The following is a 13,295-nucleotide window of genomic DNA, read 5'->3' as shown; positions in this document are numbered from 1 at the left end:
GAAGAGAGAGACTTTGCATTATGTGTTCGTTAAAAAAGTTGACTCATCAATCTCCTCTTTAGATGTGGACATTCCTACCTCCGGTCAAAGGGATGTACGTGATTGGATACCACATTGATAAATGTACTCAAAAACAATTATGTGAAAGGTTGTACTATCCTAAGGAAGAGTTCAGCCTATTTTGCTAACAGCAACTCTGTCATGCACCATTACCATACTTCATCAAGTAGTCACAAGACGATCTGTAGTATGATCCAGCAGAGGCAAATCTCGCCATGTCCTAAATGCTGGAAAAAGGATATCACACATATACAAAACATTAGTGATACATACACCCACCACCATTCCCACCCTATATGTGGCTTGGGAAACAGACCTGAGACCCTTACATGACTTAGCTCAGTAATCATCCCTAATGGTACCTAAAGAATGCCATTAAGAATACTTATAAATTTTAAGTTCTTTCACCATATATGTTAGGGGAGGATTTGATGGATTGGTAAGGATGTCTTCCCAGCATCCCTGAGGTGTGTGGAGGAAGATGGCAAAATCCAGCACACTGTGCGGTGGTTCAGGGTTCTTGCAAGATTTTTGTGGCACTGGCAAGGATCATGTCCATGGTCTTGGGATGGCCTATTATTCTCACACCTCAGCAGGCATTCCTCAATATTTTAGATGACTATAATTTATAAAAATATACTAGGGCATTTGTAGAATTGGACCTGATTATAACTAGAAGGTATAATGCCCAGAAGGGGAGATTAGTGAAGGCCCCAAAGGTTTCAACGTGGAAAGAGAGGCTGAGTAGGTGCAAGACCCTGCAGAAGCTGATATAGGAGATGTGGACATGTTCACAAAAATAAAAAAAATATATGAAGGTACATATTACTTACTGGGGCATTCCACGTTAATAGTGTCCCTGACATGCACCTTCACCAAAAGAATAATGGGTAATTGATCTAATCACCCTGGGTATTGTGACTTGTCATTAAAACATGTGGAATATTCAGCTCTCAAAGGCCATCTCACTATACTTGTGCTAAAGTGTTATAATTTAACAATCCAATAAAATTGTTTATAAAAACAAAAAGAGGTGAAAGCCACCTCTCAGACCAGACATAGTGGGTGAAGCTTGTCAATATGTCTGGTAAAGCGTGTTTTCTTGTGTCTAGTGAGTAATGCCCAAAAACTTAAGAAGACTACCTTGTGTCTGGTCTGCTATGTCTCTGTATTTGGTGAGAAATCTTTCTGGGTCTGGTGAGGGTTGTCTTGTCACTCGTAAGAGCTGCCTCATATTCTATTAAGGGGTTTCCTTGAATCTGGTAAGGGTGTCCTGTGATTTGCAAGGAGTATCATTTCTCTGCTGAGAATTGATCTATGCCTGGTAAGGACTTACCCTGTGTCTTGTGAGAATTGGTGTGTCTGCTGAGAGGTGCCGTGTACCTGCACCTGCTGACGTATGTCACTGTGTCTGGAGAGGCAAGTTTGAGTGCCTGTAGGATGAGCCATCTGGGTTTCCTAAAAGCAGACTAATTCCATAAACTCTTCCCATTCCCAGCTGTGGCAATATACGCACATTGGTACTTGGGGGAAAAAGAAGGCCAAAATATATGTCTTAGGAGACAATCCTTAATTTTAATTTACAAGTTATTACTTTTTGGTCAGCCTGAAGACTGTCTGCTATGAATTACAACACATGGTGTGCGCATTTTAGCTCCTTTCTTTCTCTCTGCCCATTCTGTGTCTAGACATGTAGAAGTGGTTGTTATGTTTATACTTCCCTTGGAGTGCCCATACACCTGTTTCTCATTTGGCTGGGTTTGTGCCTTAGCAAACATCCCATGCTTCCCAATACCCCCACTCCTCTCTATGTACAGTTCTCACGTACCAGCTATGCTTGGTTTAGACAGAAGAGATAGAAGACACATAGGGTATGCAGGCGGTCCTAGGAGGATAGAAGCTCTGGAAGTTGGAGCCCCTCAGCAGTGGCACCAGGGACCAGAGTGGTCAATGGCAGCAGGGTACACAGGTTGTCTGTGAGGTAGGCTAAGGATGGCAGAAGTTGATGGTAGTACTGGCCCAGAACAAAGCTTAAGGAGCAACTGTGTGTACTCAAAGTGGGTAGACTGCAGCCCTTAACAATTCCATGAAAATAAAAAGATAACACCTTATATGCATGGCACAGTATACACATGATGGTTTGGTGATGGAACCACGCATTGATTTACCACGCATGCCTGTTCCACGAAGTCTCAACAATGCAAGTCTTAACCACTAATAAGCTTTTACCATGCATGCCTTTGCAACAAATTATGCATTGTTAAGTCATGTATGGTAAACACATATCTGTGGTTAAGACTTGGCAGGTAAGTCTTAACCCCCTGCCCCCACCCTGAGTCCTAAAACTACCCCCTCCCTCCTAAAGGCCAACCACGCACAGGATTAGAAATGTCCCTGCCCCAGTCCTAAAAACTAAGCCACCCTCCCCTAAGCCCTAAAACCTACCCCGTCCTCCGCTGAGCCCTAAAGACTACCCTGCCCTTCTTATATCCCTAAAACTACCCGACCCCCCTGGGCCTTGAAAACTACTCTGCCCCCTAAGCTCTAAAAAGTATTACGATCCCCCACCCCTCCCTGAGCCCTAAAACGGTCTCCAAGCCCCTGCCCTGAGTCCTAAAACGACCCACTCCCCAGCCTTAAAAACTACCCCGAACTCCCTGCCATGAAAACGACCCCAAAGCACCCCAGCCCTGAAAACTACCCCAAACACCCCCAGCCCTGAAAACTACCCAGAACCGCCCCAGGATTGAAAACTACACTGACCCCGCCCAGTCCTGAAAACCATCCCAAAACCTCCAGCTCTAAAAACTACCCCAAAGCCCCCAGCTTTGAAAACTACCATGAACCCCCAGCCCTGAAACTTCACTGAGTCCCCTAAAACATACAAACTACCCCCCCAAACCCGTCCCATCCCCACATACCACACTGCGTTGCATCCTCTCCCAATCCTTCCTGCTGCTTGGCTGCTTCCAGCTTCAGGCAGCTAGCAGCTAGACTGCGCACTGCCTTAACCATATATGGTTAAGGCATATGCATGGTTAAGGCAAGCATGGTAGAGATTGCCTAGTCAGAACACGCATGACGGAGGCTGTGGTGTTCTGACTGTGTCCCTCCACATGACATACATAGCATGCCCCATCTAGGCACGGCCAATGGACAAGGTGATAAGTCATACCACAGAACTTATCCAAGAAATTTGCGGGTATTGCACTCTTTACTATGATTGAGATAACTGATTAACTGCATAACAAGATTATATTCTTCACACACACATCAATACTTCTGCAAGACTGTTGTCTTGGAAAGGAAACACAAATTATTTAGACAGAGCCAATAGGGACAAACATCCATGGGATCATGTTGCAAGAGTGCCAGATCCTAACCATGATGTTCACTGGACAACGCTGTCTCAAATTGAGTACTTCTAAATGCACATTTACACTTAGTAGTTTTTTTATGAGGAAAAACATTTCCTCATAGAGAAACCTTTTGCTCTGCACCCCTACCAATTATGAGAGATTTTTGTCATAAATATTTTGGCAGCTACTGTTTACAAAAGCAGGATATAACCTCTGAGGACACCATAGTAAGCACAGTAGTTAGTGATTGAAATGGTCTTATAAGACCTGATAGTAGATATTGAGAAAGGAGAGAGGGGAAAGGGAGCAGGCTTTGAAGGTGAGAAGGAGAGAGAGAGAGAGAGAGAGAGAGAGAGAGAGAGTCAATCTTGACCGCTCTGGTGGAAAGATTCCGACATATCTAGCAGGCACAATTAAAAAATTACAATAAGGAACAAAGGTAAACTGTAGGAGACAAACCCCTAACTTGAGGTAAATATCAAGATACATGGCACAACAGAAAAAATGTATTATTAGTTTTTAATTCAGGAGTTTAAGAATGACTCTTTTTCAATGACTGGAAATTGTCCACCTAGTTTTCTAATTTTGATTTCCCTTATAAGGGATGCCTTGAGCAGTTTTACACTGCAGTGAAGAATCCACGTGGAAGTGGGTTCATTTAGAGAGATCAGACTTTCCTTTCCTACCGGTTATTCTTCTTTTCTAGCCCAGGGAGTATTGTAAGATGGTGTGAAGATGGGAAACTGGTCTGATAAGAGAGAATTTTCATTGGCAACTCAGTATTCAATGGTACTTGTTGGTACTTAATCACAGTATAATAAGCCTTGTGGTGCAGTTGTTCTCCAGAAAAAAAGTGGAGAAGGGGTTGCATTCTTTTTGTCCAGGAATCTTTTGTCATAGGTTGCAGTAAACGTGATAAATACATGCGCTGTTATTAGGTTATGCTTTGTTGTATTCTTTTTTGTTTTGCAATGTTTGTTTATACGTTTAGCAGGTCATGGCACAGCAATAGTGGTCACAGGAACAGTTTGTATTTTCTAAGCATACGTAAGAGCCATTGCAGAATGGGCACCAGCAGTGCTAACAGATACATAAGTTACTTGAAGCCCACTTAGTATGGTAATAACAATAGATGGGGACGGGTCGAGTAAGGAATAAGGATGGTAGAACAAAAGGTGGACAGTATACCAATGGCAATAGTGGGCAAACCCCATGGCAATATGGGGTATATTCACAAGAACGTGTGATAACTACCGCAAGAGTAGCGTAATGCAACCTTCAACATAGCAGCCTATCGTGGGAAAATAACCCCGTGGCAACGTGGAATTTACAACAAGGTGGTAGGATGCGATAGACACCAGATAAGGCGGTAAATATCCGCATGAAAATCAACGCCACGCTGCAAAAATGCCATACGCGAATGCAAGAAAAATGTGGTGAGGCCAACCGCGGTACAAAAAGTTGCGAAAACCAGCCACAGGCCTACATATACCACGCGTCTGGTGGGACAATGCATCATAAAAACCACAGAAAAAATACACCAGAAACACGCCAAAGCACTTAGCAACATGGATGCACCCTGACCCAGCGCAGAGGCCATCACGAACCCCACAACCCCCACAGGCAACCAGCAAGGAACAATGGGGTCGGTGGAGGCCAAGGAGAAGAGGAAGATGGGGTGTAGACTGCAGGAAAACAAGACCAGCGTCACGGAGGTGAAGGAACACTACCAGCAAATGACCTACTAGCAGACCACCTGGATTGCAGTCGGAGTGCCGAAGAGGTAAATCCAGGAGGCCAATAGGCGCCGGCATGACGTGACTACCTAAACCAGGCACCAACCCGCTGCCAACTGGAAGGCAGCAATGGTGACAGGAGGTGGCAATCCAGCGCCACCGGAGGAGCTGGAGGAAATACAGGCCAGAGTCATCAGTGTGGAGATGGTGCAAGGAGTAGGGAGTACGTACACAGCTCAAGAGGACCTGACACAACATCAACAGGGAGTGCAACGAACAGGGACTGGGGTGCCAGGGTGATGGTGATGTCCAGGACAGGTGTGGGGGACTTCGATGCTGCTGGCTGTGAGACTCCGCCGACTCTGGAGGGTGTTGGACGTTGGTTGTCCGCTGTTTTGGTGCCATAGGGATGTTAGGCGATGATGACCAGGATGCGTAGGATGGTTGTCCCTTTCAGCCTGTAGTGGACAGTGACATTGTCAGATGTTGGGCCTGTGAGGTATGTGCGTTTCCTGGGGGACCGCTGTCTTTGTCTGCGCTGCCTCTGTGGTGGTCCGGGGGGCTGCCGGGTGGGTGTTGTGGCCCTCGTGGGTGTCCGGGAGGCAGGGTGAGTGGCGTCATGGCATCTGTTGCCCTTCCAATGATGCCCTGGGCTGGGCTCCCTTTTGTGGTGCAGGCTGCCATTCGAATTTACACCAGGTCAGAGCAGGTGTTAATTTCCTGCTGCTAACATGCCTTATCACGTGTTTTGTGTTCTTATCGCAGATCTGGCTGTTCGTTGTGAATGTTGAGGTGTTACGTTTTCATAGCTTTTTGCACAGGAATACCTACTCTGCATCTCATTAGTGATAGTTGCAGAGGTCGTCTGTGGTGATGTTTTTGGCTGCTGCTATCATGGGTAAACTGATTCTGTGGGCTATTAGCACCACCTTGTGAATGGGGTGGTACATTTATCACAACTTTGGCTGCAAGAAAGTGCCGTTAATTTGGTGATAGCTCCCTGTGAATATGCCTCTTAGTTTTATATAAAGGCTTCAATGCAACTTCAACAGGGATATGAATATTACAGTGAATTATGGATAACACAACAGGAAACCACTGCAACTGAGGATTACTTTGAAAGACTGTTAACAAAGTAAGAGTGCAGTTCTCCTTCAAAAGGGAGACAAAATAAAAAAAGCAAACGAAAGAAGAGAACTCAATTCTGCGTAGGCAAGATGGCGTCCGCTTCGGACGCAATGAGCTGACCACTCCTGTCAGACCCTGTGAGGACGATTTTTGATGGAGTAGGAGAGACGCAGAGTTCACATTAATTTTGGCGCAGCTGCTTCTTTACTAATTGTTGATGACCAGCCTGACTCCGCTTGAGAGATTTTTAGTCACCTTTGCTCTGTAAATAATTTGAATCGCTTACCAGGCTTCTCCGGCTGTTTCGGCTGATTCCTGTGGTGTGTGTGGAGTTTCTACCGCTTTCCCGATCACCAATGCTGGGTTGCTGTTGTTTTTTACCTCAGGGCAGTATCAGCTTCAGTGCCGACTAGCTCGGTGGGCGTTGCTGCAGGGAGGCATTCGGCTCACCTGGGTTCTGCTGCCTAATCCTGCTGGGAGCCTGGATTTGCTGGAAGAGATGCCGCGGTAAGAACCGCGGCCAGGAGGAGGGAAACACAGAGGGCGCTGAAAACCTAACAACAGAAACGCAGGTGAGAAAGAACGCTCAGGGCGGCAGTGGGGCTCTGTCTAATATGGAGGACTCAAAACCCGCGGGAGCTAGAGCCAAAGGGAACCCGAGTGGGGGAAAAAAATCCCTGAGCTCTTTTCTGCTTCCAAGGACAGAGACAAACGGAAAGGCAAATTTGCTGAGTTGCTAGCAGAGACTGTATACTAGGCTGAATCCAAGGATGGAGGGCTTCAGAGTAAGTCTGGAATGGCTACTATGGCTAATATTGTGCCTAACCCCGCTGAAGTGGAGAAATCTAGCAATATGGTTAACGTACCTCTGAGTTTGGAATCATCTTCCCCCAATGGTGATGCGGGGGGAGAATAGGACCCCCTTCTGATGATGGCAGAGTTCCAGGTGGAACTGCTGAAAACGCTATTCATAGTGGTGATTTTAATCGTAATGGGGCTGTTGGAGGGAGCCAAGGCCAAGGTGCACTGGGTCCCGAAGCTGACTCGGGGGATTTTTTCTCCATTTCTGAACAGTCCATGTCATCTTGCGAGGATTTGGCAGTACAATATTCTGCCCAGCTAAGTATGGTGGATGGTAGTGACCACAGTAGTTTGTGTATGGAAGAATAAGAAGAGCAAGAGGATGGTCACTCCCACACTGCAAGGAAGCTTGATTTGAATGTAAAAAAAGGAACTCTGTCATAGTCTTCGGCTTAGGGGGACCATGGGCCGGTAGACAGGAAAGAAATCTCCTTATCATTGATCTATCGATCTATAATGTTACATCGGGATGAGACACGGGAGGAGAGTCAGAGAGTGCAAAATTCTTGCCGCAAATTGCAAAACTCGGTTAGACGGCTGGTCAAATCTCATGCTGACTTTTTATCTAGGTTTATTGAAGCAGAAGCTCGTATATCCACTTTAGAGGATAAACTTGCGCAACATAAGACTGCTACTGAACTGTATATGGTGACCAAGGAGGATACTATGTGGAAATTAGCTGACATTGAGAATCGGGCTTGAAGAAACAATTTGAGGGTTTTTCAGATACCGGAGGTGAAGGAGGATCAGACCAGCGAGGATTTATTATAGATTTGTTTAAAAAAGCCTTTCATGATGTGACTAAGTGGGATTGGGACAGAGAGGTTGAGCGTGCTCACAGGTTCCGATTTAATATTTGTTTAAGACCCGGTCAGCAAGATTTAAAACCTAGAGATTTTTTGGTTTCCTTTAATAGTTTTTTGGCTCGAGAGGAAGTATGTTCGCTTGCACAACCTGATGAGAAAAGAAGCGGGATGATGTTGAATTTTTTGTGCGTCCAGATCTATGCCAATGCTCTGTTGAGCTCCAGTGGCAATTTCGGCAATTGATCCCAGAATTTCGGTCTAAAGGGGCACAAGTTTTCTTAATGTTTCCCGCTAAGCTAAAAGTAATTCTTCATGAGCACACTCGCTTTTTCACTAGTATAGATCCTGCTAAAGAATATTTAAGTTCTATCTAGCTAGTCTTATGTTTGCATCACGTATTTCATAAGTTTTTCTCTTTCTCCTTCTAATCTTATGTATAATGAATTCTTTCTTTTTTGGTTGAGACCCAGAGGTAAAGGCAGGGGGCTTACGTCGAGCTCGCATCTACAGGACTATGTGTCTTAAAGCCTTGTTAAGGGGGGGAGGGGTGAGGGCAGGGGCATGTAAGTGGTCATCAAGGGGGGCTGTGGGGTGTCACTGAAGTGGGGAAAAAGGGATAAAAATTCCACAGCAGCAAGTAAGCAATTAAACTTGAGGAAAAATAAAACTTTGATTTGGCTTCAAAGTTTTGGTATTCGTAGTATTTGTTTCAAGATTTTCTCCTGTGGGTTAGGTACATGGCTAGAGAAAAGAGCGGTTATAAAGTTTTTTTCTTTATTACAATGCTACATAAGAGGATAAAAATATGCTCATTAAATGTGTCTGGCCTCAACAATTGGGCAAAGTGGAAAAGGGTCGCCTCTGAATTACGATACATCCAGCCCGATTTAGTCTGCATTCAAGAGACACATATACCGTGGTCTAACTGAAATAGTCTGAAGGAACTGGGGTTTTCATTAGTTTCGGCTTCTCAACAAACTGGTATGAATTGGGGGTTGCTATATTAGCTAAATCAAATTCATTTACCATCAGGCGTACTTTATCTGATAAACAGGGTCGATGGGTCATAACTGAATGTGGGTTAGGGGGTGTACGATTATGATTTTCACTATTTATGGCTCTAATTTCAATGAGACGGAAATGCTTGTGGAGTTAAATATGGAATAGGCTATGTGCGGGCAACCTTTGGTTATCTGTGGTGATATCAATATCAATCTGCCTAATCAAGTGTTACAGTAAGGCCCCCATAAATATATAGGGCGGAAACCACAGGTATTTAAAACACTTTATGATCTAGTTAACAACTATGGTTTAGTTGATGTGTGGAGTATATTAAAAAAAGTCTGAGCCGGGGTTCACATTTTATTTATATCCCCACAAAAAGCTAGTAAGATTGACTTACTTTTTTGCGTTCTCCTCCTTGTTAGTAGGTGCCTCTGTACAATTGTATCTGAGAATTACCTCTGATCCTACCTCTATTGTTTTAGAATTATGTACACTTGGCCGGAAAACTCGACCTAACTCTTTTACTTTTGACCGGAAGCATTGTTTAAACTGCGAATTTCAAGATCACATGAGGTACTGGATGAAGGATTTTATTACAAATAATAGACAGTCGGCTCATATTACTACTATATGGGATACATTTAAGGCTTCCTTTAGGGGTGAAGCCTTTAGTTTTGGATTATATCAACGAAAGAAACTCAAATCTGAATTAGTTCTTTATTATGATGCTTTGAGAAAAGCGGAGGGTGCCTTAACTATAGGTATGAATAATATCCCTTAATTAGAAGATAGTGTAGCCAAACATCAGACTAATATTTTGGGTTTCTGGAATTTGGAGAATGCCAGAAAGAATGTATTATTTAAACAGCAAAATCATGAATATGGGGAGGCTATTGGCAGACGGCTGGCATTACCCCTGCGGATGAAAGAGTCTGCACAATCTATTCATACGTTGAAGGATCAGAGTGGCAATAGTTGCCAAGATCCACAGCAGATACTTTGTATTTTTCATCAATTTTACACTGATTTATATACACAACAGAGAGCAATAGAGGGGAGCGAAAGCACTTTGTGTCAAGAGGGACTTTTGCATCTTGATTCTGTGGAAATGGAGCAACTTGATATCCCTATTACCATGACAGAATTAGAAAGTGAGGTCAAGAGCTTAGCACTAGGAAAAGCGGCAGGGCCTGATAAAATCCCTGCAGAGGTACATAAGCTTTTTTTCCATCAAATAAAAGATGAGATGTTGAATGTTTTTTGGGCTGCACAGGGATGCCATCCGCCTAAATCTTGGGCAGAAGCCACTATTGTGGTTTTCTGTAAAAAGGGCAAAGAACCGGATCTGGTGGGTTCATATCGCCCGATATCGCTTTTAAATTGCGATAGCAAGATATTCTCCAAGATCTTGGCAAATCGGCTATCTAAAGTTATTAGCTCACTAGTATCTCCAAATCAACATGGCTTCATATCATCAGGAGAAACCGTTTCTCATGTGAATAAAGTGATAATATTATTTGATATTGCATGTGTTGAAAAGTGGGATTTGGGTTTGATTTTATTAGACGCGGAGGAAGCGTTTGATCGTGTGGAATGGGAGTATTTATGGCAATCGATGTATCGAATGGGTTTTGGCAGTCGATTTATGACTGCATTACAGACACTTTATAAGACACCGACCACTAAAATCTCGGCCATGGCATGTTATCTGATACTGTTTGTATTACTCGTGTCACCAGGCAAGGCTGTCCTTGTTCTCCTCTTTTGTTTGTCCTTTACATTTATCCCTTTGCTGAACAATTAGTTACCAATCCCCGCATGAAACCCTTTTTTGTACATGATTATCAATTTTTTTGCATATGCAGACGATATTGCTGTAACCTCTTCGGACCCCTCTTTAGCAGTGATGGAGATTGAGCGATTAGCGACAGTCTTTTGCCAAATATCTTGCTACAAATTGAATGTGACCAAAACACAAATTCTTTGCTCAGATAGCATTGTTTGGTCAGATGCCAGAGTAGTAAAAGAGGTGATCTATCTGGGCATAAAAATAAGGGCATCTATGCACGAGGTGATTGAAGCGAATTTAAATTCCCTAGTGGTTAATATCCGGAAATCACTAGACAAATGGGGGCGTTTGCATTTTATGTTAATTGGAAGTAGTAACATTATTAAAATGAATATTCTTACTAAAGTTTTACATTTATTTTGCGCAATCCCTTTGGAAGTGACCGGTCCCCAATTACAAAACCTCCAAAGTTTATATGGGCCCCTGGTAAACCTAGACGTGCAATGCAGTTTATGACGCTGCCAGCAGTCAGAGGGGGATTAGCTATACCTGATTTTACTTTGTATTTTTACACTTGTTTTTTGTTAAGAATGTAGGTTTTATTAACGCGTGAGGGCGCTAGGAGTATAACTGAGGCTCCGACGATTTTGAAATACTTTTGGGCCCTATAGCCAGACAGTGCTTGTTCAGAGAATTTGATGAGAGCTACTACAAGTGCACACGTTTTAAAGTCTTGGATAGTGCTTATAAAGTATGGAAACAAATTAAAAAACTTGATTCACTGGAGAAAATGTTTTTTTAAACACCTCTGACTTCTGTAAATATTTTACCTTCCTTTTTTGGAGATAACATTGTATATAGTTTGAGAAACAAAGGGGTCATAAATTTAAAGGATTTATTTTCTTCTGTGGGGGTGCTTAAGTCTTTTGAAGAATTGGTTAAACACTTTGACTTGCCTAGACGCCAGTTCTTTAAATTCCTTCAGATTAGGGACTATTTAATACGGATCAAAGCAGCCTTAGGTCTCAGTTCTCTTATAGAGATGGTTAGACGTCAGGAAAACATTGGGGTGTTATATCAGTTGTTATTGTCATATAAATCACATGATCTTGATAAACACAAGGAGAAATGGTCAATAATTTTGGGGGAGCAAAATATATCCATTGTGAAGGTCATAGTTACTTCTAGGGAACTACTAATGTCGGCTAATTTGAAGGCACAGGTGTTTAAAACTATATTTGATTTGCACTATACCCCGCTCGAATGTTTAAATGGGAGGCTTAGTTTGACGGAAAATGTTTTCGATGTGGGGGAGAGAATGCAGATAGCCTGCATATTTTCTTTAGTTGTAGCAAACTGTGCAGATGTATATTTGATATAGAGAAATGTCTATCTGCATATGGGCCCGCTGAGAATTACTCCCACAATTATGTTACTTGGGCTGGATCCTGCTAACACTAATTGAATCTATTGTACAAGCATCAACATTTGATATTTATTGCTGTGACTGTTGCTCATTTATGCATCGCTTCAGAATGGCTGCAAAAACAGCTCCAGCTTTTGAGTTATGGCGGGTTAAAATGTATAATATATATAAGTTAGAATGGAGTTTATTTGCTGTAAAGGGGGTTAAAAAACGTCAGATGGGCTTAAGTTCCTGGGGGGCATTTCATGATTAATTTGATTCTCTATGAAGTTATGATTAGTTGTTGCATTGTTTTCCTTTGTTTCTTAGTTTTTTCTCTTGTATGTGTAACTTTGCTGTTGTGGAGATATAAAATAAAAAAATAAAAATAAAAGAGAACTCATATCTAGATAAAGGAGGATGTGTGGCTAAACAGGTGGAGGAACACTTTTCCTCCCCCATACGCACTCCCAGCAGCACCACAGGAGGTCGGCTGTTACACAGTGCAACTCGCCTTGTGTCCTATAGTAGAAAATTCAAAAACTGGGGTCATAACCAGGGAGCCTTGTAGACCATAGATCTTTTCAGGAAGTAACAGATTTTGGAAACATAACAATAGTGAAATGCAACAGACCTATAGCATTCCAGAGTCGTATCACACTAAGCGGTGGATTAAAATTGACAGAACGTATAAGGACAGTGAGAGACTAAGTATGTGTGGAATCCGCCAAGAAGGATGAAAGAAACAGGCCCCATACCTTGTCATAGTTGTCAATTTTGTCCTTAAGTTTGTACACAGTGCATTTATGCAGTGCTACCCTATGCAATTTTATGCTATTTTATAAACCACTTCTGACCTGTGGGAATTGTGGTCTGACACTAGTGGCAGACGATGCATAACATAGCAATTGCCAAAGACGTAGCCAGACAAGCACAAGCATGGTAATCTATGTTGGATGCAGTGGCAGATGGAAGTGACCATGTTAACATGGTTAGACACTGAAAACTGATTGTGGCTCACAATCCCAAGGTTCTTTGCTAAGTTTGACAGGGTGATTGGCGGTCCTTGTTCTGAGGGCCTCCAAGCTGGTACCAGAGCAAGGGGTCTTTTCTTAAGATGACCATTTTCATTTTATAAGATTTGAG

At 43.0% G+C, this 13,295-nt stretch overlaps 1 protein-coding gene across 2 annotated transcripts in view; it reads right to left on the bottom strand.

Annotated features, from left to right (window-relative positions):
- Positions 1-13,295, bottom strand: part of DNTT (DNA nucleotidylexotransferase) — a 1,394,583-nt gene that overhangs the window by 267,002 nt on the left and 1,114,286 nt on the right. The window lies entirely within an intron of this gene.

This window comes from Lissotriton vulgaris, chromosome 5, assembly GCF_964263255.1.
Source record: "Lissotriton vulgaris chromosome 5, aLisVul1.2, whole genome shotgun sequence".
NCBI lineage: Eukaryota > Metazoa > Chordata > Amphibia > Caudata > Salamandridae > Lissotriton > Lissotriton vulgaris.
Note: the sequence above shows the minus strand (reverse complement) of the source record. Positions and strands in the feature narration are given on the sequence as shown.